At 42.9% G+C, this 21,960-nt stretch overlaps 1 protein-coding gene across 1 annotated transcript in view; it reads right to left on the reverse strand.

Annotated features, from left to right (window-relative positions):
- Positions 1-17,740, reverse strand: part of PRICKLE1 (prickle planar cell polarity protein 1) — a 65,847-nt gene extending 48,107 nt beyond the window's left edge. The window contains exon 1 of the mRNA XM_039726907.1: positions 17,522-17,740. The gene's annotated coding sequence lies outside the window, so the exon portion shown is untranslated. The remainder of the gene's footprint in view (positions 1-17,521) is intronic.
- Positions 17,741-21,960: the final 4,220 nt, after the last annotated feature.

The raw sequence follows: 21,960 nt of genomic DNA on the forward strand, positions 1-21,960 counted from the left end.
TTAACATTTAAAGTACAGATGAACAAATGTGCTTTGGATGGAATAAACAAAATCTTCTGTAAATCTGCCAAAGTAACCTATACTTGTCAGATGTCACTCTACTCCAATAATTTAAAGCATTCCATAGCAATAGTGCAGTAACATTTTATTGACCAAGTCAGATGAACAGATACAGCTTAAGCATTAACTCTAAATTGTGTATGAACACTTTAGGAAAAACAATGGATTTTTTTAAAAATGACATTCTTTTGCCTCATTTGTGTACACATGGTTGATTAAACATTGTTTTGGTCAGAAAGGAGCAGCTTCCAAAGACCTGACAGCAGCAATACAGGATTGGCAAGTGATTATTTTTATACAGGATGAATTTGCCCAAGAGCTGCCTTCAAGAAACATCAGCTTAGAAAAGTTAGGAAAATGTGAGCTAGACATGATACAGAGGATAGTCTTTTTCAGTGTTTAGATGCTCATTCTGCTTTATTAGCTAGGTTCTCCAGTGATACTACATACTTCTGTGAAGCATTTTGTTCAGGTGCTGCCTTGATGCACCACATGGTGGCTTTACAAGAGAAACTCATGAACTAGGTCCATCAAATGAATTCAGTCCTATTAAAATAAAACCAAAACTACAAAAAACCCCCAGGTAGTGGCACAGAGCTATACTTTCTACAGTAAGGGATAGGAGATACTGCAGGTTTTCACTAAAGGAGTGGTTTGATGATGCAAAGAGGTGCTGTGTGGAGACAGCTACCAGCAGTACTCACTGATGAAATATCAGCCCTTCAGTGAACTTACTTGAGTTTCCAGAAAAAAAACAAAACCACCCTGCACTTGTTTTTCAGTGCATTTGGTCTTATTTAAAGAAATTTCTTGATATTTGGAAGCCTCAGTGAAGGGCATGAACTGTCTACCTTTCAGAGAGATTTTTTTTTAACACTGAAGCAACACTGAACATTTATTTACTTCACTAGGCTTTCCTTGAGCTAACAATCCTGCCAAGTCTTAGCTTGCCCTGGTCACAGCACAAACATTGAACCATGGAATATCAACTTCAGATTGTTGCCTGTGATGTCAATGTTTTGTATTCCTGTACTGGTCTTTACATTGCCAGGGTATAGACAGCATGCTATCCACAAGCTGAAAGTGTTACCTAGTCAATAGAAGCTTCCTAAAATTTACACCAGAAGACTTAAACAAAAATCCCACAGGACCAGAGACTGTCATCCCCTGAAGGCATGTGTCATGATGCCAGACATGATTAGATGTGATAAGGAAAGAATTTAGAAAACACTAAGGATCATGTACAGGAAGCAGCTTCAGGGTTATGCCTTATCAACCCAATCTACTTCTAGCTTTGTAATTAATAAGAAATGGTCAGTCAGACAAAACATACAGGTAGTTCTTGCAGTAAGACTTACATATTCCAAGTTCCAAATAAAAGTATCTCTACTTTTAAATGCAAAGGATCATTATTAAGAAACCTCAGTCATTATAAGAACAAAACAGCTGTTAAAAAAAAGCTAGTTCCATTTCTCCCTTGTTCTGAAGATGTTTATGGACAAATAAATATTGTTGATGGGTAAATTGCTAGCTAGTTATTCACAACCTTGTGATGTAAAATATGGGTAACTTTGATGCTTGAAGTCAGTTTCTTGCACAGGTTGCTGAAGATCAAGAGAATTACAAGCATCGAATCCTGAAGGGCTTCAACTGCAGCTGATGTTCAAAGGCATCTCAGATGCCACTACATTGTTTCGATTCTGCTTCAGTACATTTAAGAAGTTCTTCTTTGTAAACACATCATTCAGGCTGTGCATTACCTCATGAAAACTGGAAGCTAATGCAACAACATCCACAAATTTGGGGCTTGGTTCTTTTCCAAAGCAGTAGTGCAGCACAGAGAACTTTTCCATAGCAAGTTTCATGCCTCATCATCACGCATTAAAACTAGCGCCAGGGCTGGGCAAAGCTTTGCTCAAAGAAAGCTGCTGTATAGGACCCTTCCATTTTGTAGAAGCACAGAGGAATCAGCCACTTTTACTGTTCAGCTGGGGGTTGTTCTGACTTACTTACCCTTCACCAGTGGGTAAGAAGTAGTTCCCAGACTTTTCTCATTTGTACGTATTCCATATCAGTATGTCCTGTAATTCAGAAATGTACTTTTAAGAGTCTTTCATTACATGTTGATTTTCAGTCCATTTTAACACCATTTAAGAGGTTCAGCACCACAGGTCTAACTCCATGCCACCCAGTGGCCAAGCTACATCCTGGGGAATGTACATTTCATAGTAACTCTTGCTTCCACGTATTGTGCTTTTGGCCAGTCCAGAGGCAAGTAGCAAGTAGTAATCTGCTCAAACCCAAGAGGAGAACAGCAATAAAAGGAACCTCACAGAAGTCCCAAGAGCCACTTCATTTTTTCCAATATGAGAGGGGAACATCATGTTCCCATCAGCAGCTTAGCCCTGTAACAAACTGAAAAGCAGGTGTGAACGTTAGAAGTCGACTAGAGATGTACAATTAAAACCTGACAATTTTTTGTGCAATTACAGCTCCTAGGACAGAGAAGACAGCAGCATCACATATAAACAGCTGCATTTAGAATCTGTATATAAATTGAATACACCAGTAAGTGGGAGGAAAGACCATGGAAGAGAAAGGCAGAAGGGAGACAGGAAGACTCCTTAAGGAGGTTAAACTGCTGCCACACACAAATACCCTGTTAAACACTGATAAAGTGTTTGTGTGCCATGTGGGAGAATGCTAATTGTTTACAGGTATCAGAGCTGAAGGATTTGGATGATTACCAGGAAGCAGTGCTGAGAAAGTCCACTGTACAATTAAGTAATGAATTGCTGAACAAGGCTTTTACATTTAAGTTTATCCTGCTAGTTCCTAGCATAATTATTTACCACCAAGGGCTTCCTTTCCCAAGACTGGAATCAAGGAATCAAAAAGAGAAAAAAAAAACCCACCAAAAATCCAAATCCACCACTCCTGAAAGAATGCTTTCTTTCTCCTGTGGGAAGATGGGTACAAAGGAGACAGGTCTTGTTTGCTGTGGCACTAATCAGTATTTGCAGAAGATTAGAGGGAAAAAAAAAGGCAAAAAAAGCCTACTGGTCTATTTGAGAATGGCTTCAACACCTGCCATTCAGGTGATTCACTATTAGCACCTCTGTTTCACAGCCCCATCAGAAAGTCTATAAAACTACGAACAGTTCATGTTAACAGGATAATGCTTACAAGGATTTAGCTGAAAACTCTCAAACCACATGCCTAAATTTTTGAGAAACCACCATCTTGTTTTTAAAGAATATTTTGGTCAAGTTGGCCAGATGCCCAAGCTCTGCAGTGCCAGCTATTTCTCCCCCTTTCTCTTCTGTAGAAAATTCTCAATAATGAATATTCCATCCATTCTTCTGCTGTTAGACTAGCTTAATTGAGGTGGAGGGGCCCACCACACACACAGCTCAGGGTCCTTGACAGCTTTGATCCACAAATCTCGCTGCAGGCTGCACAGGCTGTCAGCTTTTCTTGTTTGCCAGGTGAGTCACATCCCTTCCTTATTTGAGGGTCACCCTGCATCCATGGAAAGATATGGACACTGTTGTTAAAAGGCCCAGTCCATCTGACATCTCAGCGACCTCCTGAGGTCATCTGAAGTCTGAGTGACCTCCGAAGGTCATTAGTGGGATGTGGTGACAGTCACAGCCTGCATCCCAAGCAGGATTACTCTGCAGACTTGAATTTAGCACCTGCCCATCCTGCCTTCAAAAGGAGAACCAACAGTTACTGACCCCAGATGCCCTTCTCATAATTAATAAAAAAATACAACTCTTCTTCAGTCTCAGGCAGGCCTATCTCACTCCTGCACCTTTGGGACAGGCTCACTTCAGTGCAAAAGCTCCCCAGGAATGAGGCTGATAAGGAAGCACTCCTTTGGCTATTCAGCAGAGCCCATTTCTTCCTACCTCTTCTGCCTCTGGGCCTGGTTAAACTAGTTTGGGCAGCTTACCAGGGCCTAGAGAACCACATCAAAGCGCTTGAATTTCTTGTTGTCTGGTGTTTGTAGAGTGGCTGTGAGAAGGCTCCTGCCTCCACCTATGTGCTCAGACCATTTGCACACTTATGGAGCTGCACCACACATCCTTATCCTGCCGGAGGCTCTTCTGGGGACAGAAAACAGGGTAAGGAAGAGCTCGCTCTCCAAGCACGGAGTGCCACAGCCCGACGGGCTCCTGCCCTACCCTCCAGCCAGCTGGGGGAACCCGGGGCGCTACATCCCTGCTCTCCAGCTCTGCCTACAAAGGCATGTCCACCTCCTCCTGACAGAAAACACGAAGCAGGATGTCACGCCAAAAGATGAACATCTATGCAGATCTTTTAGTGAATGGGCTGGGACCTTCAGGCTTGCTCCCTTCTCCTTTGGGTTTCGGTATAATTTTGAATAATGGCAAATTAACAGAGACAAAGCAAGCAGAGGCACAGAAAAAATAGCCAGTTCTCTGGGTTTTCTGCATGGACAGGTTGCTCCCGGTCCTTCAAAACCATTTAGACATCATTCAGATAAAGCAATTTGAGAGAAATTCAACAGCTTTGCTTTTGACGTCACTGCGAACCAGCCCTCGAAATAGTTTCAGCCTTGAAAACACAGCTAGGCAGATGCGCTCCCAGCGCCACAAGCACAGACAGAAAAGCACGAGCGACCTCCATCACTCCACCCGGCAAGGCTGCTTAACATCATTCCCCGGGATCAGCCGGCACGGGATCAGCGCCGGGATCGGGCCCGGCGCACGGGATTCACCGGGACCAGCACGGGGCTCGGGCCCGGCCACCGGCATCGGGCCCGGCCCGGCGCACGGCGCTCACTCGGGACCAGAACAGGGATCGGGCCCGGCCCGGCCCGGCGCACGGGATTCACCGGGACCAGCACGGGGCGGGCGCGGGCGGGGCCCAGCCGAGGGCCGGCGCCGCCCCGCGCTGAGGGAAGGCGCGGGAGGGAAGGGCTGACACCCGGAGGGACCTTCACAGCACTGAGGGGTCGGTCTGGGCAAACCTCATGAAGCTCCACAAGGCCAAGTGCAAGGTCCTGGGACAGGGAAATCCCAAGCACGAGTACAGCTGGGCAGAGAACGGACTGAGAGCAGGCCTGAAGAGGTCTTGGGTGTGTTGAGAAGCTCAACACGACCTGGCAGTGGGCACTTGCAGCCCAGAGAGCCAAATGTGTCCTGGGCTGCAGGAAAGCAGCATGAGCAGCAGGCTGAGGGAGGGGATTCTGCCCCTCTACTGGTGAGACCCACCTGGAATGCTGCATCTAGCTCTGGGGTTCCCAGCACCAGAAGGATACGGACATATTGGAGAGCGGCCAGAGGAAGGCCAGGAAGGTGAGAAGACTGGAGCACCTCTTCTGTAAAGACAGGCTGAGAGTGCTGGGGTTGTTCAGCCTGGAACAGAGAAGCCTTGAGGGAAACCTTACAGCAGCTTTCCAGTGCCTACAAGAAAGCTGGAAGGGACTTTCTACAAGGGCATGCAGTGATAGGACAAGGGGTATTGGATTTGTAACGAACAAGAGTAGCTTTGGATTATGTATTAGGAAGAAAGCCATTATTGTGAAGTTAGTGAGACACCAGAACAAGTTGCCCAGAAAAGCTGTGGATGCCTCATCCCCAGAAGTGTTCCAGGCCTGCTTGGAGGGGCCTTTGAGCAACTGGTGTAGTGGGACATGTCCCTGTCCCATGGCAGGGGTTTGGAACTAGCCGATTTTTAAAGTCCCTCCCAAACCGTTCTATGACAATTCAGCAACTTTTTGTTCAGCTCTACATTAGGCCACCATCACATGTCACACCAACTCCATGGCTGCAACTCCACTGCACCTCCCCCTGGCAAGGAGAAAAAAGGCACGTAGCCTTTTTTCCACCAGAACTGTGAGGCCCACACTGGGCATTAATAGCAGCCAGAGCCCTAAACCCAACAGCTGAGCCTTCCACAGCCCACCAGTTAACTAGAACATCTGCTGCCATCTTTGAGCCCGTACTTGGTGTTTGCCTGACCCTCCCAGCTGCAACACCCTACTTTTCCCTGGAATTACCAGCTGCAAGAGGGGCAAGGCAGGCACTGTCACAGCAGTGTGGTTTTTTGCAGAGCCAGAAGTGTAGGTAGAACCTAAGCCCCATATTTTAGCGTTTAAGTGAAAATGCCCAGGACTGTACGTTAATTCCCGGTAAGTTTCATCACACATTTTCACAGTGACTTTTCTCAAGCATTTTTTACTGCAGAAAGCTGTCACAGCACTGACTTGATAACCATGTACACCTCAGGCTGTTATCTCTGCCCTCCATGCTGATAAAGCCCCTTTCAGCGTTCACCTAACAGCTACACAAACATTTCAGCTTTGGAGATGTGGATCTTATATAGGTGTGCCTGGTGTACCTCCATAGTGGTACAGTGCAGCATGTACACACATGATCAGATGTTTTCCAAAATGTTTCTTAAGGACAAAATTCATAGCTGTACCAAGCTGTGTGCATACTGGGGTCAAATTTAGACATAAGTGTTGCAGCGTATCCTCCTGATATTTACTTTGTTTCATAAGGTATCACACAACAGGCTAATTTGAAAGTGAGAGCTGGAACTGTTCCACGGGAAAGAAAACTGAGGCTACCAGAATGCTGCTAAGACACCAGTGTTACAAAACTGTCTTTAAACAGTACTTTGGGAACGATGTCAAGAAATATATATTTTTCTATGCAGCCTTCCACAGCATACCAATTTTCAGTCATTTTTACTTTCCTTAAACAGGACACAGATAAAAACTCAGAGCCTGCTGGCATTATTTAAAGTATTGCTTTACTTCCCCACCACACACACTTTTTTCCTTAACACATGAATATTCTTAAAGAGAATTAAACACTTTATTATTGTGTATATAATGGCATGGACCCGTCACCGAATAGAAGGATTAATCTACTCAGACTTCTGATCCCATACATTTTTGTTTTCTGCCACAAAAGACATGGGCCAAGCACCCACCTGAGGCCTTCTGTCAGAGTGCTTCTCTGTGAAAAAAGATAGCTTTCAAAGATGGCTGGAATAGGTTGTGAACTACACAGTAGTCATAGCTTTTAGCGTACTTACTTACAAATCAAGACTGCAAGCAAATGGCTCTGGAATTATTTACAAGAAGGACTGATTTCTAATATTTACCCTAGGCTTATTGCTGCTTCCAGACCAGATTTCTGTCTTGCAGATGCATTGCACCAGCAGCTCTGGTTTTTTGTGGTGACAACTCTCCAAAAATACCTAGAAACATATTCAAGTTCTGGATCCTCAAAACTACCTCCATTTCCTGAGAAATGGAGAAACATCACCAGTTTCACAACAGGCAGAAAGTTCTAAGTATCTTCAGAGCCTTTAAGTCATCAACTTGATTACATGCTATTATCTTTGATTTGTTGTTAACCACCACAACTAATGACAGAGCCAGAAGCGTGCTCTTCTATTCCCATATCTTTTCCAATAGAAGCCACTTCATCCATAAACCTGATAAGGTGCATCATAAGATTTCAGTCTTTCTGCAAGCTTGCTGTATATACCAATCTGTATTAAAAACTAATTTTCCTACAGAGTCTCACATTTTAACCACATCATCTTTTGTTTCCCTTGTACCAGAAATTACTTTTGTACACCAAACCTTATGCTTTCAAAATACTACCAAAAGTAGTTTCTGTTCCAGACATGAACAGAACACATGAGCAGACATGCGTTGCAGCCTCCACAATTGACAATGAACTCACTATGATAAACCATTTTCCCCGTGGTAATTCATGTAAAATCTATCAGAGACAAGGAATAATTCACTACTGGAATTAATAACTGTAGTCAAGGCATCAGAAGCCAGTTCCACATCACTTCTGTGCCTGCAAAGCCACACTGAATGTTGAGATCTGCATCACTCCAACCACTACAGCACAGCAAATTTCTGTGACATCTGCTGTCCTTGATACACAAGGCCACCACATAACTAGCTAGGCAACCTCTTGACTTTTTGGGGGCTGGTGTACTAAAATGAAAGGGGAAAGCTCAATGACTAAACAGGTAAACACCACAGGGGTTTTACCCTCATCATAATAAAACTGGAGATAAAATTTAAGGGATATACTAAGTGTACTCCAGATTTAAAAGACTCTTTTGTGGACACCCATGATTTGCTATTCAAGCAGAAAAAAAAATAAATTCAAATACGCCAATAAATTTACTCCAAGTCTGAATACATTACAAGAGCCAACTATTTCATGAGCATTTTTTAAACTATAGAAAGAGGCAGTCAAAGCAATGTTTCAGTTAGGTAGAGAAGGTTGCATTAATTTCAAAAACTAAAAGTTGGAGTCTGTTGCACTGGTTAATGAATGAGGTGACTGTTCTCAAAGATATCCACACATGTACAGATCACAGCTACCATGAACAGTTTTTACAGCACTGCTGTATAATCTCATTCAGTTATTTGACTACTGATGGTAATTAAGGACCATAATCCATTGCCAAAAAATAAACAAATGTGAACAACCACCAAAACTTGGGCAATAGAAAAAATAGTGTGTGGATATTCCAGGTGTCTTGCAAAGTACTTCACTGTTCACAGAAAATTTAAAGTTATAATAAGTTCTTAAGCATGTACAAAATAAGAATGGAGCTGAACACATCACAAGCACAGAAAAAACAACAGTAACTGAGAAAGTATTGTTTATACAGAATTAGTATTTTGAACCTGGATAATGAGGAACAAGATTCACAGATTAGAACTACTGAAGCAAGAGAAAACCACAAAGTTTAAGTTGTAGAGATAGAGCCAATCCAGCCTTCTTTCCTTTGGGGCCTGCACAGGAATACAGCTATACCTCAGACTTTTTGCAGATCTGACTCTAGTAAGGTAAGTACTTTACCATACATCTTACTTATTATGTACCAAAATAGACCAAGGTATTAAATTAAAGACATGTGCATCCTGATTAGGGGTACTAGCTGTGATGTATTATATATGAAAATGAAACATTATGTATAAAAAGTAACAAGCATAGTAACTGATATCTACAAACTAAAGTCACAGTGGCACATTGAACAATTTTAGGTTAACCAGACTCACTTAAAAATAGAAACCAGAGGCTGGGCTCTTCTCTCACCCCATTTTACATGTCTTTACATCCACTGATTTCAAGTGGAGTTCTTCACAATTTATGCCATTGTGAGAGGAGAATCAAGCCTTGTGTGCTTGAAAGGAAACAGCAGACATGTTTCCCACCAGAGTGCAGGGGGAGATTTTAAAAAAACATAAGTATATGAACTGTGAAACCGATAGAGTACACAAGCAAAGGCAGGCAAAGAGGCTCTAGCTGGGGGATGGGAAGAAGAGAACTTGCAGCTTACCTAGGGGTTTTGTTGTTTATATTTTTTTTTTCTTTTTTTTTTTGTTTTTCCAAGACTTGGGACTGATATTAGTAAGCCAGAAGGTGAGTCAGTAAACAGGCTTCTAAAAAAAATGTTTAGAGAGAACTGTTGCATTTTTTTTTCAGATATCATTGATTTGTATTTTCCTACAGTTACTCTATAAAATGAGGAGCACACCATTTTGTCTGTGGAAGACATGGACTTCCCATTCCAAGAAAGTGGAGATCTGACCTATTTCCATCACCAGAAACAGTGCCCAATGATCATTTATACTCAAGCCCAAGCAGATGATCTTCCAAAACTCTTCAGGATCATCTGCACAACAAATATTACAGTGGTTAGAAAGCGTAACACTTCAGACTGGAACTCAAGTCAAAGTCCTGGGCATGACGTAGGTGACAAAATCCCTTCATGGTTTGGAGGTATAGCAGAACAGAAGCTACAGCTTCATAGTAGATTTTTTTAGGCTTTTCTTTTTTTTTTCCCCTTGGTAGCAGCATGTGGTTAGGAAGCTCCTCTTTCACCAACCCACTGTGCACAAACATAATCCTTGTACTGTTCTGTACTGATTGGGCTGATTTGGGGAAGCTCACTTAAAACAAAGAAGAAAGAAAACCCCTAAGTATTTTCAAACTATCTCTGTATCTCCACTTGAGGTATGCCTGCACAACTATGTGACAGTGCAAGGGAAACAGTTTGAGTATTTTACAGAGGGAATATAGACTTAATTAGTTGTTTTATATACCATAGAAATGCAAGATTGAAGTAATTCATATTTATTCAGAGTCCAACACCGAGAGAATATTACTGTAACTGTTTGGAAATGCTTTTTCCCAACTTTCACCCATGTGCACAACCCCTGTTACACCTCAGAGCAGATTTTAAGTCATCCCCCAGCACTCCAGCAGTAAACGTGCCAACAGTTTCCTTTTAAAAACAAGTCTAGATTATCTACTCAAAATTGCATTAGATATCAGCTGTTTTAGTACACAACAAAGCAGGATGAAGGTAAATGCAGAGAATTGCACAAAGGAGGATGACTTCTACCTGCAGAAAAAATATTGCATAATTGAAGGTGTACCTGCTGATCTTCATGAGTCATGTTCTTTCAAAGCATAAGCCTCCTTCCAGAGGCCCTCAGAAGCGAACAAATACATGTCCTTGAATACCCAACTTTGTTTTGTCCTAGCATTTAGATGTTGAACACTGGCTTATGCATCAAAGTTTAAAAAAACAAAACAAAACAAAACCAAGCCTTAAATGAACATGATCCTGGTATCACCCCACTTCCTAGAATAAATCCACCAAGTATATCTTTGTGAAAGAGCCATCATATTGTCAGTACCTCTTGACAGCATCAGCTCCAGGCTAATAAGACATCCACTGATCGGTAAGAAATGTTTATGAACAGCCACAGCACAATACGAGACAGATATTAAAAAAGCAATCTTCCAAAATTACAGTCTAAAAGGTCGCAGATTGAGAACTAGACAATAGAGCTCTGAATGTTGGGGGACATTTTGCGAGGAAATCTGAGAAACAATAAATCTGCAGCAATGAAACAGGTGCCTGTTTGTCACTATGGTCACTTCAGTTCAATCAAATAAATGCATCGTTCAATTTCAGTATATTAACAGCTACTCTAAAAACATGTAAGCTGTTCCTGCAGGAAATCAAGTTTTATGTAACTGGGAAATCATATATTGAGAACCAAATGGGTTGTTAGCCTAGACCACTGAACTTCAGCTTCACACCATCTGAAACCCCCAGAAAATACTGTCCAAGCAGATGAGCTGTGTGAAAGGTTGGGTGTAAAGCCTGACATTTACTGGGTTCACAAACAGCTAAAGAAACCATCAAGCTCAGTAATCTACTCTGCAGCATCCTTTGCTGAGAGCACTTCTACAGCTTTTTGGCAGCTCATGGTTGAGCACAACAGCAATAGAGGCATCCCTCTTACCCGACAGACATTCTCTCCAGACTTACTCTGGTACACTGCTTTCCCCCCCAGGGCCTCCCAAAGAGTGGCCAATACCCTGTATAAGAGGACCCACACTCTGGGATTTCTCTGTGAAGAGCTGCTGTAACACAGCTGCTTTGGTTTTTTTAGGGAGTCACATTTCTCCTGAATAGTGTGGTACCTCCCAGATACCTGCTGAAATCCAAACCTACACTGAGCTGCTAAGAGAACAGAACAAGGCTGCACCCTGGGTAAACAACATCCTCATGAGGCTGGAAGTTTTTTGGTACCTCATGACAGATGAGAGCCTGGTCTGCTTTCTACATGTTTGGCAGTACTCTAAGACATTCGCTGGCTATTGGCCTGCCAAGCTGTTTAGGCTTGTAAGTGTCTCTACACTTGCTTTATACTATTAATTTTATTAAATATAAACATATCCTTTGTATATGTTCTTCTCATATTCCATATGCACAGAATGAGCTCATTTCAGCCCAAGGATGAATGAAAACTCAATATTTACCACACAGATCCACTATGCGTTGCAAACAAGACTGGAAAAATGCCCTCTCACAATGAAGTTATCCATACCATCTTTCTGATGAGCAAAGCATGAGGAAACAGTTCAAAGCTCTTGGAAAGCCATATGTATACTTTTACAAAAGACATCTGCAATTCACCAGTGAGGTCCTAGACCTAGCATAATTTATTTAGCAGTTTGTATATAGAGATGCAAATATTCAAGGTTCAGACATTTCTTTAGCGCCTCCATAAAATTCATTTTAAAGTATATAAATATTCATACTTTTAATAGTCATCTCTGCATGTGAAGCTTTAATTTTTATATGAAAATACCAATTCCTGCAAAGAGTCCAAAATAAAGTAAAAATATATTAATCCTAAAGTATGCACACAAACACATGCAATTTCTTTACATAAACAGTTCTGAACTTCTGGGTGATTAACGCTTGATTACAAAAAGAGATCCTTAAAAACTATCTTCACTAATCATGCACTAATTTTTAACACACTTGAAAACAAGTCAGGTTTTACTGCTGTTAGACAAGTTGATCCACACCTGAAAGCACAAGGTGGCTTTCAATTTCTGCCGTGGTTATTGTGTGTCTCTGCTGCTACCGAAATGGGCCATGGGTGAGGGCAGTGTCCGCCAAGCCCAAGCGCTCAACGGGTTGAGCAAGAGCACCTGGGTGTCCCGGCAGAGCCTCCTGCTGAGCCAGCACCACCACTGTCACAGGAGTGCACTTGGCTGATGACGAGACCAGGGACAGCAAAACGGGCAAAGCCGAACAATTACAGCGCCTGTCTCAGAGGTGGCTTACATGGCTCCAGCAGGGATCACAGGAATACAGGAGGAATATGTGCTTTGAGGAATTTTGAGACACTTGTCTAGGTACATTTAAAGATTCGGAGACAAATCTTTTGTATCAGTCTTTTTAAGACTAGTGAGAGAAGATGCAGCTTCCCTACAGAACAAGAGGGTGCAGTCCTACCATGCAGCACAATCCAAGACCTACACTATTATATTTGTAACTGCATACACGTTCTTATTTTCTTTCTTAAACACTGAAACATATTCAGAAATGAAGATGTTTGGACAAGGAAGACTCTCAAAGAAAATTTAAGGGACTAACATCACCCTGCTTAAGAAAAAAATCTGTAGGTTTTATTATAAGCATCATGATACTGACATGCAGATTTTTAATCATGCCACTGCAATTATACAAATCAGTGTTCCAATCCACAGAGAAGTCTGTTTTCATATACACCACATTAACACAGACATTAGACAGGATCTGGCATGCTGCCGACAGAGAAGCTAGTTCTGGAATCGTGCAATATTAAGTCTGGGGTTATTTGATGCAAGATTAGAAGGCAACAAGCTCAAAAAGGTGGTTATAAAAACATCACAGGAAACAAAATTATTTTGTTTATTATTATTAAAGGCAAGCAATTATATTTCAGTATTTGGATTGCAGCTGAAAATGCTTTTTTGGCATGCAACCACTCCACAAAGCTAATATTGAGTGTAACTGGAAACATTTAAAAAAAATTCTTACTAAAGTCAAGGATGGTAATTGCAAACTGCAGAATCTGTCCTTAGATAAAAGGGGGGAAACTGAACAAAACTTATTATATCTGTTACAGATACAAACCTACTACTCCATAATACTCTTACATCTTAAGGAGGGGACAGAGGGCAAGAGAGAAAATGAAGGAGAGAAGTACACAAGACAGAACAGCAAGAGCTATCAGGTGCTATAAATCAATGCTTCAAACACAGACCTTAGATAGGAGTACACGACTTTGGTACAGAACAACTGAAATAACACAGTTCTGGCATTTGTTGATGTGTAATCCACTGGAAAGGAAAGGTCTGCCTGAGAGACTGTCTACCCCAGGTTTACTAGCTAGCAAAACATTGGGCTTGATAGGTTCAGAATGATCTTGAAAAGCAACTCACCAACCTTATGGCTATATTTAAGAACTTTTAAGAAGCCTTCCAGGCAGGGTTCCAAGAAAAGGTAAACTAGCAAAAAGCTGTCATTTACAGACCTTTTAAAAATACTAAAAATGTTTGTGTTGGCTCTTACCTCTTGTATATGAGTACTTCACTCATTTTGTACATTTAAAAAAACCTCCTTGCACAAGAATATGCTTTAGGAATATTATCAGTTTGTTGCTGAGAAGCCAAATGCTCTTTTAGTTCTTCTATAAATATAAAATGTATTTTGTGAATATTATAAATAAGTAAAATACAAAGAGGAAGAGTTGTAGCAGACCACCTGTGAAATTTTCTTCAGTAGCTGGAAATATCCTTTGTCAATGAACCAGCAGCCAAAGCGCTGTTTCTGAAAAAAAGCATGTCATTTTGGCAAACTGATCTGATAGTCTATCTGGGAATTTCTGCCAGAAATGCCATGACTTCAGTGTGCAATTACTTGAAAAACATGTTTCTTGCCATCATTCTTCAGCCATAAGGTGGGAGGAGGAAAAGATGAGCAATAGCTGTGCTGTGTCCTTCCAAGCTGGTTCTTCCCATTATACAACTCCTAATCCAAACAATTTAAGCACACAAGTAAAAGCTACTCATTTCTGTAAACATTTCCAGGAGCAGGACCTAAGCTTGTATGGCTTACACCAAGCATATACTAATGGCTAGAGCTAACCTCAAGTTTACTTCTGTTTAAACAGCATAAGCAAAAACCAGTGCTGGCCAAACTGAAGTTTAAGCCTTAATACAGGGGGTAAACTGAATATTGATATAAACCACTTGGGGACTAGGGAACCGTCTCAATCCAGCATTCTTAATGCAATATTGTATCGTGCAACAGTTCTCCCAGAAATACAAGTGACCTTTCTCAACATTTAAAGAATAAAAAGTAATGTTTCAGAACATGCTTTTATACCCCAGCAGCAGGGATCGCTTTACTTTAAAGTAACGTAGTCACAGAAAACAGAAACACAACCCAGCTTGTTTGTTTCTTTTAAATGAAATTCATCACTGCACGTCCAATTAGTTCTGGAATGCATAAGACATTGCACCCAAGCAAACAGAAGCTTTCAATTTAAGAGCAACTTTCAGTCTGCCCTGTCAGAAGCTGTGTACAGCAGTAATTGACAACGTATTTATTACGCAAGATTCATATGACAAAAGGGAAGGACTTTTAGGCTACGATACAAAGGCTTTCAGCATTAGAAAGGGTCAAACCAATCTGCAAAAGCATAATATGAAGCAAAGCAAATTACTCTGTAAAATGCAGACAATCATTAGCATAGAAAAGTTTCACAGGAAAACAATGACAAAGTAAAAGACATCCTATTTTCATATGCTAATTAATTAAATATGCCAAACGCATTTAATCTCTTATTATAACCATAGGGGGAGACAGACCAAACTCTTGAAGTTCCAAAAAGCCAGGTCATTAGTGTGCCAAGTCATTCTTCAGATCTTCTCCTTAAACACAAATTTACATTCCCAACTCATAACATATGTAAGTAAAACTTGACTCCCCCCTCCCACCCCCTCCATTTCTCCTTCTTTGGAAGGCACTTGCTTTCTCTTGCTCCTGTATTTTAAAGTCTTATTAAATGCTAGAAATAACTCATTTGCTATGGAAAAAAAGCAAAACCTAAAAGCACAGAAGCCATTTTGCCAAAGGTCTGAGTTAAACACTCCAGACCCTCCAAAACATAGAATAAGCCAGCTGAAAATGAGATTAATAACATTCTTGCACATATACACGAAAATCCACACATAGTTTGTAGTCTTTAAGTTCAGATGACATTTCTAGCCATTTCTTGCCTTTCCAAACAAGAAAGGGATTCTTATGTTTATGTAAGTTTCTCCTTGCTTAATAAATCTTAAATTGAAACAGATTTTTTTTAAACAATTACCTTTTTCAGAGTTATCATACTACAGGATATTAGGAAAAACCAGACTCTCCTGTTGCTTTTACCCACATCTGACTCCAATCTTAATAGTTTAGCTATTAACCCTGTAAGGTCCTTACACACACACCTTGCCCAGTTGATGTTAAAATTTTTATATGACTGATCTGGGCTTACTCATTACAAGACCTTTTGTTGTACAGAAAGAGAGCAGCTCCATGGACCTTGATTTACAGGACACAATTAACTGTGCTGTTGGCAGAACTGCACCAGCCCTGCTCATCCGGGGCTCTGCAGGCAGAAATGAAAGGATCTGTCACTGCACCAGAGTAACGGCTCGCTCCATCTCCTTTCCTTTCCCCTCCCAGTCCAAGCTCATTCTGATCTACTCACGTCTTGGGATGAAAACCTAACCACTGGGATATACCTGTCTTGCAAAGAAATAATACAAATTACCTTAATTCTCCCTAGGAATAGTAAGAACTACAGCTGAAGGGGAAAAAACCCCATCCTACTAGAAAAATCTCAGTACTTACTCTAGAGTTTGCCGTGCAAAACATGTAGTTTAAAGATCTCAGTTACCAGCTAAACAATGATCACAGGGAATTTCGCAACAATAACGCTAGTAATTTATTTATGCCTTTTTATAGGTTTTAGCGTGTTGGGAATATGCATTGTTAACCATTACATTTCGCTGTATAAACATTTCTCAGCGAGCCTGTAAAATACCCCCCGCTGCGTTTCCTCGCCCTGCAGCTGACAGCATTCAGAAACAGCGGTACTGGGGTGCTTCATGTGCCCTTCCCGGGCCACCCCCGCTGGGGGTCAGCGAGACATTCCTGTCAAAGGCCAGACCCAGCCGCCGCGGGCTCGGACCACAGCGAAGGCGTCTGGACCGAGCCCAGCCCAGCCGACTGATAAATGGTGGCTGCTGGAGTTTGAAATCCCGCGGTGGGCACCTATATTCTGGGAGAAGGGGCTCGCGGACGATCCATCGCCCTTCCAGAGCTCTCTTCGTCAAGAACGGAAAGCACAAACACATACTTGAGCGAGGTCCGCGGCTGCAGGGGTGGGTGTGGGGACCACCCCCCAGTCAGAGCGGACAGCGCTGAAGACGCCGCCGGGATGGCAGACCGAGGTTTCCAGCTCGCCAGGGTCCCCGCTCGGGGCAGGAGAGCGCCCAGAGGCGGACGCTTCGCTCAGGATAAGGGAGAGGGCGGAGGCTGCCTGGAAGGGGCCAGTTGCCACGCACTGACAGGCAACAGCTGAGCTCCCACATCTGGACCCTCACCCAGGCCGGCGACCGCGGCGCGCCGCTCTCTCCGCCGGGGCACCGAGCCGGCACGGCGGCGGCGCCGCGACCCCTTCCCCGACACCTTCCCCCGACAGCGGCTGCGGAGCTCGGCGGGACACCCCGCACTCCCCCGCGCTTCCCCCGCTCTCCCGAGCCCGCAGTCCCGTCCGACAACTCCGCGCAGGACGGCGCGGCGCCAGCGGCGCTGCCGAGCGCCGGCTCCGGGCTCGGGCGGCTCCTCACCGGCGCGCCCGGGCGATGCCAGCCCCGGGCAGGGCGCAGGACCCCCGCCGCACCGCGGGAAGCGCTCCGCCGCCGGCGGCACGGTGCCAGCTGCGGAGGGCGCTCCGCCAAACCCGCCGGGCGCTCCGCCGCAGGCTGTCCGTCACTCGCCATCCCGTGGAGCCTCCACTTACCCTCTCTGCAGTGCGGCCGGACCACGGCGACGTATTCCCGGGAGGCAGTGTGGTCCGTCACACAGACGACGGGGGAGGCGGATACCCGGCTCTGTCCCACGGAGTCAGCGCCGGCGGGAGACGCGCATCTCCGGCAGCGCCGCGGAGGGACCGCCCGGAGCCTCCTCGGCCGCCCCGCCGCGACTGCCCGAGCCCCGGCGCGCTCCCCGCCCTAATGGGGCTCGGCCGCTCCGCGCCCGGGGAGCGTGAGGGGAGCGCGGCTGAGCCCGTTCGGCGAGCGCGGCGAGCGGGCGGGCACGGGCGGCTCCTGCGCTCCCTTTCCCTCGCTCAGACGGAGCTCTGAAGCCGCCAGCTTTCATCCAGGGAGCGGGACGGGAAAGTTAATGACAACTCCTGCCGCTGCTCTGTGCAGAGGGATGTGCAGACGGAGCCCGTTCCGGCTGGGTCTGCGGCCCGCGGTGCTGGCCGTGGCTCAGCCGGGCACTGCCGCAGGGAAGGCGGTGAGGGCCCGCAGCCGCCCGCGGGGCTGGGCGCGCCCCAGAGCAGAGCAGCCCCGGGCTCAGCGCTAAGGAGACGGCAAAGCGAGGGGGCCGGCATTAAAGGGACGCTGAAGTAGCCAGGCACACGAACAAATCCCTTTCCTTTTGACGTTACGGGCACTTTTGGTATCTGTTAAACTGCTGGAATCTGCAGCCCTTGATCCTGTTGTTCGCACCTAACAACACTCTTTAAGGAACGTGCATTGAGCTCCTGATTCTCTAGTGGTCTCAGTCTTTAAACCCTCTATGGAAACATCAAAGGATGAGTCACATGGCATTTAACTCGATGTTGTATTTCTTCTATAGGTGCAAATTGGAAGGTGAGAATAATTTTGCCAGAGTGACTTCTAGGCAGTCACAAACGCTCCCCGCTTGGTGAAAAAAGTATGTTTGGAGCCTCAAAAGTTGTTTTTGTATGAAGCTGTGTCTCTGGCAGTGTCTCGATTCTTGAAACAAGGAATTACATGAGGAAATGAAAATGAGAATTTTCCCTTGGTGTTTTGAAGTAGATTTGGTTTTCCTCTCTTAGCAGAATAAGTTTATCTATATTCCAGTCTGGTCAAAATCTTCTTTCTCCATCTGAAAAAATAAAAACTGACAGGAAACAACTTCAGACTACAGCCATAGGCTACAACTTTGCTACAGTCAAAAGTGTTAAAACTACTTATCACCTTACAAGTTTCAACTGCAATTCAAACCCTGGTGCTCTTTTAATTTTTCAATTTTCTAAATGTTAATTTTTCAATTCCTTTTAAATATTAACCAAGTCTGAAAATAAATATTTCCAAATTGCATCATTGAATTAAAAAAAAAAAAAGAATAGACACTTGTACAGACAGGGGAAACCTCAGAAGAGTCAGCCTCTCTCACTCTTTCCATCAGAATGAATTTGTATTTCTCCTCCAATTTAAGAAGAAACAGAGGATGAAACAGGAGTGTGAAAAAATATAAAATATAGAATATAAGAATAACACTATATAATAATATTGTAAAATTAATTGTAAAGGGAATAGGGTGATAAAGATGGCAAAGGAGCCATCTGCTGCCTTACAGCTGTTTGTCCCTTGTCTTGTGTTCTTCCCAGCCACCTATTCAAGCATTTCTCTATCACTTATCACAAAGATCTAAATACATTTAGGCTCTGCTGGCAGCACTGCATGATTTCTGTAATTTACTTCTTCCCACTTCATGTTCCAAAGACATAGGAAATAAGATTGCTTGGCTTTTAAATAACCTTGTCAAAGGTGTTTGAAGTCATATATTAGCAGATCTGAATCTGGAATGAAAGAATTTATGGCCAATGCACTCTTTTAAGTTGTATATCTGTTTATCTGATCCTCACTTACAAGTGCCTCTAATTAAGCTATAAACTCCTAGTTTCTGCTTAACCATATGGGAAGCCTGGGAAGTTTGCTACAGTAATGCAATTTACCCATTCTACAGCCAAGTCTGCAATGCAAATCCAGCATGGCTGTTTAAAAAGTGTTATAACCTGCTCTGTTTTTTCATAGCATGGACAGAAATAGAGCATGTCCAAGTTGCCAACTGTAGTCCTAAAACAGTCCAGACAGTTTTCTCTTTGGACCTACCAGACTTTGTTTGTGTCCAAGAGAAAACACACCTACTGCAAACAGCAGGAAAGACAAAAAATTACAACCTGCAAATGCAATTAGTGAGGAAGGGACAATAATATTTCCATCATTTTTTTTCTCTTTTTTTGGGGAGCTTCTTGGCTGTTTTGTGCTTTTGTTGCATTCTCTCCTCAGATACTGTTCACAGGTTTTAATTGCATGCACTTTTCATTCACTTGAAGCGTGGATAATTTGAGGATGGGGTCTTGTCTGCCACTGAAGTAGGTTGCAAGAGGGTATAAGAAAAGCTTACACATAAAAAAGGCCCAGAATTACAATATATATTTGTATATGTTAAACTTCTGTTAAATATTTCAAAAATATCTATGCAACAAAAACAAAACAAACCAAAACTGCTGATGAGCAAATTTAAAAGGGTCTTGAGTCCCACCTTTGCTACTGCAACATAGTAAAAACCCCAAATTCCATGAGACTGTTGCCCATTTAATGAAAAATGTTTTCTAAAATATGTTCTATATTTAGAACTTTTCTGCAGAAAGTATTGCTGACAGTTATCATTAATTTCATGTGAGGAATGCAGTTTTTGGCCCACTTTGCAGGAGGTTAAAATTTAAAAATGTGAAGTATGAGACATTTTTCTGTGATTTTGAAGTAGGAGGAAAGTGTCTGTACAGATTCATACAGGTACCCTGGAAGAAAATGCCTAGAGCAATCCATCAGACTTTCTTTTCCAATCCTACCTCTTCCAGTGAATACTTTAAATATTTCTAATTATCTTTATAGTATCCCATGTTTACATATGGAAACCGTGCATACAGAGTTGCAGCTGCAACTGCAGGTAAGCAAACAAGAGTAGCTCCCTGTGTACCAAACGTGTAATCTAGCACTGATGTAGCCTTGAGGCTGGCCTGGAAGAGGTGGCTGGACCAGAGGGCCCTCAGAGGTGCCTTCCAACCCTGATCCTGTGATCCAGAGCTGCTGGATTCAGCCAACACAGTCTGACCATGTTGTCTGATTACTTAAGCCAGTTAAGTATGAGGAATAGACAAAGGCCATGTCCAGAGATGGAGAGTTTTAAGTGAAACATGGAAGTCTTTACATTGACTTTCAGCCACCCCATACAGGTCTGCGTTTACTATGTATTAAAACAACATTTTTGTTAAATCTGGGACAAGATTTGAGTTTTGTGCAAGGTCCAGTTGTACTGTTTTGTTTTGGTTTAGCTTTTTTCCTACGGCGTGAAACATAGTCTAGCTTCATTTGGGGATTTTGGGAGAGAAACAGTACTTTAATTTCTGCTGCTTGCTTTCTATAACACTGTACATTGGATTTTTACTTTCTCTTTTTATTACTTAGTCTTTCTTCAGGAAGGGACTTCATAATGGATACAATGGCCATTCCTTTCCTATATGTGCCTTTAAGCAGCAGTAGGAATGCCTCAGTTTCCCTGTTTGTGTGCAGAGAATAAAACTGTCTTACACCACATGGGTCATATGAGGCTTAGTTAATCTTTATGCAGAGTTTTTCAGATAAAAACCTGCATGGAAGCACTTCAATTATTAATATTTACAAGACCAGCTTGTTAAAACTCTACGTTAGGTGTTTTGGTGGTTTTGGGACACTTTCACTGGAATCAAGTAATGTGGACTGGCCAAAGCAATTAGGCATAAGCTTTCAAATGCTGGTTCTTATAAACCCAGCTCTTTTCTTTGGATTGTACCCAGCAATATGCTCTTTATCAATTGTATAGAACTGGGTTTTAAAAACCCCCAGTCTTAATAATGAGTTTTCAAATGACATTAAGATGGTTGTTTTCCCCTTAACTTTGTCAGGTGTACCACTTTTGTCTCCTGTATCTGCATGAGCCTAAAAATCTACACCAAACATTCCGAGTGCTGTATGATTTTGCAGGTTTTGTTGGAAACCTGGTCACTGGTGAGTCACAGCAGGGATAGAGTGAGGAGTACTATGAGTGCCATCACAGTGCCCAGGTTTGATTTCTTTTCCCATGGAAACCTGGATGAAGCCTGCAAGGAGGGAAGAATTTGCATCCTGCCACATGGTCAGGACAAAGCTGGAGTGCATGCTTGCATTTTGGAGAGGGAATGACTTCTCAGGCTTTCCAGTTCAAGAATTGTTCCAGTTTACTGTAGCTCCTTTTTTGATTTATTTTTGCAATAGTCCTTCATTTTATATGTATAAGATTCCTCCTGCTGATTTTTGTCTGTTTTGTTTGTCTTGGCATTATCCTATGGCTCCATAACTTTTTCAGCTGCAGAGTCCTGCCTAATCTCCGTTTAAAAGTCAG

The sequence above is a fragment of the Passer montanus genome, unplaced genomic scaffold, assembly GCF_014805655.1.
Source record: "Passer montanus isolate IOZ18808 unplaced genomic scaffold, ASM1480565v1 scaffold6, whole genome shotgun sequence".
Classification (NCBI taxonomy): domain Eukaryota; kingdom Metazoa; phylum Chordata; class Aves; order Passeriformes; family Passeridae; genus Passer; species Passer montanus.